Source organism: Sorex fumeus, unplaced genomic scaffold (assembly GCF_029834395.1).
Source record: "Sorex fumeus unplaced genomic scaffold, SorFum_2.1 ptg000064l, whole genome shotgun sequence".
Lineage (NCBI taxonomy): Eukaryota > Metazoa > Chordata > Mammalia > Eulipotyphla > Soricidae > Sorex > Sorex fumeus.
This window is the reverse complement of record NW_026606121.1, coordinates 1,743,985-1,749,946: the sequence shown is the minus strand read 5'-3', so window position 1 is coordinate 1,749,946 and position 5,962 is coordinate 1,743,985. Positions and strand designations below refer to the sequence as shown.

At 44.6% G+C, this 5,962-nt stretch overlaps 1 pseudogene; it reads right to left on the bottom strand.

Moving 5' to 3' along the window:
* Positions 1 to 4,097: 4,097 nt before the first annotated feature.
* Positions 4,098 to 5,230, bottom strand: LOC130036650 (ubiquitin-conjugating enzyme E2 L3-like; annotated as a pseudogene).
* Between the last annotated feature and the right edge of the window lie 732 nt (positions 5,231 to 5,962).

The following is a 5,962-nucleotide window of genomic DNA, read 5'->3' as shown; positions in this document are numbered from 1 at the left end:
AGCATCGTGGTGAAGGCTCCTGGGAGTTTACAGCCCTGGGAACACACCCTTGCCCGGCTCTCTGGAAACAGCATCTTCCCTTGGACTTCACCCTCTCACCTTGCGAGGCTTCACTAACAGAAACCACTGTGCTGGCTGGAGGAGGGAAGGGTATTCAGTTGGTCCCTCTCCATCTTACACAGGGCAGCAACACACATTTGATCTGACACACCTCCTGGTCCCCTAAGTATCACTTAGTCTAGAGTGGCCACAGTAGTCTGCAGCTTTCCAGGAGCCCAGGCAGCATTGTTCCTTGGGCTCCAGGCATTGAACCACTGGCCCAGTTGGACAAAAATCATTGAGAGTGACCCCTGGGAGGTCTGAGCGCCAGCTGTGAATCCCTTCCAAAAAATGACAGCAACAACAAACAAAAACTTAGTGTCCCCAAGGCAGTCCTGGCAAAAACCACTTTTAGTTTGGGTGCGCAAAGGAAGCAGATGTGAAAATACTACCCTCTAGTGGCGGGGTCTCCAACTGCTGTGTGTGAATTGCTGGGAGACATTAAATCACTCAGTAATGTATTGGAATTTTAGACGGTACCAAGTTCAACTCCCAGCCAACTGGGTGGGGCCTCTATAATACTACCGAAAAAAAAAATGGTAATCTAAATTTTACCTGAATCCTTCCAGTGGGGAAAAAAAAGGGCAACTTTGACTAAAAGTCATGACCCGAAAGTCCCACGTAATATTAAACTGCAGTTAGGTTGCAGTTTATTCTGGTCTTCTGTAACTACATAGGTCTAATTTATATGCTTGAAAGTCATACTGAAATGGGTTCCACTTTCCCAGCAGTGTGACCTCAAGCAACTTAACCTAATTTCTGCTTTCTCAACTATTAAATGAGGAATAATAACAATGTCGGGCCCCAAGGAACGTAAAGCTGAAACCAGATAACTTGGCACAGGGACCATTATACACGATAGTTAGCTACTTGTCAAGTTTTCTCTAGCATCCCTTAAGACATCAACACTTGACCTGCACATGAGGGAGTTCCACAGTCCTGTCAGTCTAATTGCTGACAGAAGCAGGCCTCTTGATAGAGAAATGCAAGGGGCATTCATTCCATGCGGCTTTAAGACCTCATCATTGTTTCCTAGAGGGCTGTCCTCCTCTGGTGTTAACACACTCAGAGAATTCCAAACAGTTCCTCATTTTTCTAGAGAAGGAAGGATGCCCGCCCAGAAGTAGCCAGGTTCAGTGATTTGCTTAAGATCCTTCAGCTAAAAGAAGAATTAAAAATTTGTTGTAGCAAAGATGAAGTAAAGTTTCTGGTTCTGTATTTATACAAAAATGGAGTTCGCATTCACACAGCCAGACACCTCGCAAAAGTAGTTTTCCCTTGAAATAGTTTTGATGGCATGCTGTTTTTCATGTCACTGTCACTGTCCTCCCGTTGTTCATCGATTTGCTCGAGCGGTTCCAGTAACATTGGAACATGTTACTGTGTTTGGCTTATCGAATACATCATGAGTAGCTTGCCAGGCTTTGCCACGGGGGGGGAGATACTCTCAGTAGCTTGCCGGGCTCTCCAAGAGGGGCGGAGGAATCGAACTTGGATCGACCATGTCGGCTGCGTGCAAGGCAAATGCCCTACCCATTGTGCTATCACTCCAGCCCCTAATTAAAAGTGGCTACAAATTAAGAAAAAAAGAAAATGGAATTCACAGCCACCTGTTACATTTGCCTAAGAATATCTAATTTTAGAATGCTTTGAATGTCTAAAAGGATATAATCTATCACCTTGCAAAACAGCAGTATTAATTGGCATTCATGATGGTTGAAATCAGGGCACTGACATTATGTTCTACATAGCAAATGAAGCAGACTAAATGAAGCAATTTTGTCAAATGTTTCGGGCTAGTTTTCAAGGCTGCTAGATTCTTACATTATAAATAAGCTGCATTTCATTAAATATATGTTTATCTAGAACCATGTGGATGGTTCTAGGGGATCAAACCCAGGACCTCATACATGGAAAGTAAATGTGCCAAGATGTATCCCTGGCCCCCTCAATTTTCTGTATTCTTAATGCTCTTGCGTATTGGGCTTCCCAGAATGAGAAGAGACAGACACTCCCAGGGCTAGTCAAGTCTAAGAATTGCAAATGGCATTCACTGTCAGTCCAAAATCGTCAAATCATTTTTCTCTAGATTTCACTGAACTCTCAAACACTTATAATAACAATGTTCCAAATATTTCCATATATTCCTCCCCGTCCCAACAAGACCCCAAGTCGCCGCTCATGAATGGCCTCTCTGGCTTCTGATCAAGCTGCTTAATGACCATGATTCCAGAGACTCAAACAAATCTTGAAACTCAGAGGCTTTTGGCAGAAAAGTGTCCAGACTGCTCAGTAGGTTACTGTTGCCGGGCCACTGTCGCCAGGCCACGCCAGGGGGGAAAGGGTGCTGTCCCTCCGCCTGCTCCCCATTGGCGGCTCAGTGTCCACTATCCGCCAGAGGCCATTGGACAGTCAGGTTTGGAACTACAGTAACAAGACACACGGAGTCTCAAAGGATGGGGGTGGAGCCGGCCCTTTCCCCCCCACCCCAACGAGATCCGAGTCACCGCCAACCAACGGCCTCTCTGGCTCCTGATAAGCCATTTAATGGCCGTGATCCCAGAGACTCAGAAGCAAATCGCGGAACCCAGCGACTTTTGGCAGAAATGCGACCAGTCCCTGCAGTAGGTTACTGGTGCTGGGCGACCTCAGCTGGGAATAGGTTTCGTGCCTTAGCCTGTTCCCCCTGGCGGCCGAGTGGCTGCCATCCTCCAGAGGCCACTGGACAGTCAGGTTTGGGCCCGCAGTGACGAGACACGCAGGGCCTCACGGGATGGGGGTGGAGCCAGCCCTTTCCTCGCCGTTCCAACATGACCCCGAGTCGCCGCCAACAAACGGCCTCTCTGGCTCTTGATCAAGTTGCTTAATGGCCATGATCCCAGAGACTCAGAAACAAATCTCAGAACCCAGTGGCTTTTGGCAGAAATGCGTCTGGACCCAGCAGTAGGTTACCATCGCCGGGTCATTCCAGGGGGAAAGGGTGCTGTCCCTCCACCTGCTCCCCCTAGGTGGTTCGGTGGCCGCCATCCTCCAGAGGCCATTGGACAGTCAGGTTTGGGCCCTCAGTGATGAGACATGCGGGGCCTCACGGGATGGGGGTGGAGCTGGCCCTTTCCTCCTCATCCCAACAAGACCCCGAGTCGCCACCCACTAACGGCCTTTCTGGCTCCCAATCAAGCTGCTTAACAGCCATGATCCAAAAGACTCAGGAACAAATTTCAGAACCCAGCAGGTTTTGGCAGAAATCCCTCCATATTTAATTATTAAAATTTCACAATTTCAAAATCGCGCGGCCATTGCTGAAGCCACACAACATTATATGTTATTCATAACCAGCAATAGAAAACAAATTGTCCACTGTTGCCTTTTCAGCAGACCTGAGTGTTGGGGTACAATCCCAAATAATAATGGTGGGTCTGGTGTGAAAATATTGAATGTAATCAAAGTAGAAAGAGAGTAATGTGGAAATCATCTGCCCCACAGGTAGGGGGAAGGTGTGGGATGGGGTATACTGGGGTTTTTGATGGTGGAGAATGGGCACTGGTGAAGGAACTGGTGTTTCATTGTATGACCAAGACTTAAACCTGAAAGCTTTGTAACTGCTCTCACGATGATTCAATAAATAAAATTATTAAAATAAAAAAAAGTAAGGTGGAGTTCATGCCCAATTCAATCAGCTAATCAGTGGCTGAATAAATAGCAGTACTCTTACATAAAAAATTTTTTTAAAAAAAATTTCCAAATAATACAAGTTTTTTTTTCACTTTTTGGGTCACACCTGGCGATGCACAAGGTTACTCCTGGCTCATGCACGCAGGAATTATTCCTGGCAGTGCTCGGGGAGACCATGTGGGATACTGGGAATTGAACCCGGGTCGGCCGCGTGCAAGACAAACACCCTACCTGCCATGCTATTGCTCCAGTCCCTAATACCAGTATTTTAAACCCTAATTATTTTATTCTTAATGAGTTCTGTAATGATAACATTTGGGGGGGTTGCCCATTTAATCAATGTTACTGTGGTAACAATTTGCCAGATTTTTACAGAAAAGTTGAGCCTCCCTTTTTATAGCATGGGGAGGGGGGTGCATAGTGGAGGGAAAATAAGTTGGTTAGATTGTTTAAAAAAAAAAGATGTTATAAACTGGAGTCAGGAGAATTTGAACCAACTTCCACACACACACCAGGCAGTGTGACCGACACAGGAAGAGAGATAGCACCAGAAATGCCAGCACTGTCTCTTCTTGTGTAGGAGACCAGGCTTGGATCTGGGGAAGTGAATGAGTAAAAAATAAACTGAATGAGGCAGGGGCAAAGGGGAACCACAACCTTTTTTAGTTTTTTCTTTTTTTTAACTTTTGAGGACTAAATGTAAATTGAAAATTTGGGATAAATTTGGAAAAGAAGAGAAACACCATTCTTTTAAAGTAGATTGAAGCAGTGATTTTTAAAACAAAGAAAGCAGAACTAGAACATCTTAAATTTTTAATCTTTACAGGTTACCTAGACCACTTTTGATTAAGAAAACTGTAGAACGTTAGTAACTGCCACAAGCGAACGCCAGGCAGTGGCACGAGCCAATTTTCCACAGAGTCCTGCTTTGCGGGTGTTTGAATGTACTGCTCGGGGTCTCTGCTCACACTTGCTGGAATCAATCATGACAGATTTAGTCCACGGGTCGCTTTTCCCCATATTTCTTTGTAAACTCCTCAGCATTCTTACAGATTTTTTTACGGAACTTAGAGTATTCTTCAGGTAGGTCAGCCCGAAGTGGGTGCTCAGGCTGGGGGTCGTTCACCAGTGCAAGAGGGACTGGCTTACTTGGTCGGTTTTGGTTGCTGGCTTCCAGTTTTCAGTACTAATTACTGGCAGACAGACCTTCCCCTTTTTAATCAATGTTTGGGTGATAGATCTTTGTTTTAAATGTGATCTTCGGTGGTTTGAATGGGTACTGTGCTGGGAAGTTTATTTCAATTCTAAAGGCCCCCTTATCATATGGAGGATTATCAGGAACAATAAGCCCTTGCCAAGTCAATAAATTAGCTTCATCAACCTGGATGTTACAAAAGTTTTTCATTCCATATTTGCGGATTTCTTCAAGCTCCTTCATCAGCCTCCTGCTGGCCGCCATCTTGGATCTAATGATAACATTTGTAATAAACACAATGGCATGCATTATGTTGGCTAAGAACTAAATATTCCCTCTAACCTGCAACAATACACTGTTAAAAAAATAAACAATGCAATAATGTATAGAGATAATTAATGTAATGGGATTTGGCAAAATACAATATATAGACAGAGTAATTTTTTAAATACCAAATGATTCTCGTAATAGAAAACCAGGGAAAAAGACCACTCCAAATAACAAGAAAAATGGGCAAAATATACAAAATATTTACTCAAAGATAGGTGAGCTTAAAAGGAGGCAAATACTGAACTGAGAGGATAGTTCAAAGTGCAGCTGCATATGCTTTGCATGTGGAAGGCTCAGATTCAATCGCTGCAACGCATGGTTCCCCCATCACTACAGGGAGTGATCCCAAGCATGGTCAGATATGATCCAAAATCAACAAAAACAAAAGGCAGTAAAATACTTACCAGGCCAACAGTCAAGAGAAAAAGAGATCAAGAGTGAACTGGTACTCCAACCTTACTGTCCTGAAAAAACACTGAACACCCTGAACAAATACCGTGATCTCTTAGTACCTTTACTGCAAACCTTAATGCACAAAAGAAAAAGGAGAGAGAGAGAGAGAGAGAGAGAGAGAGAGAGAAGGAAAATGCCTCCCATAGAGGGAGGTTGGGAGGGCATGGGCTGTCGGGGGATGGTGAAGGGAAACAGGAAACATTGATGGCAGGA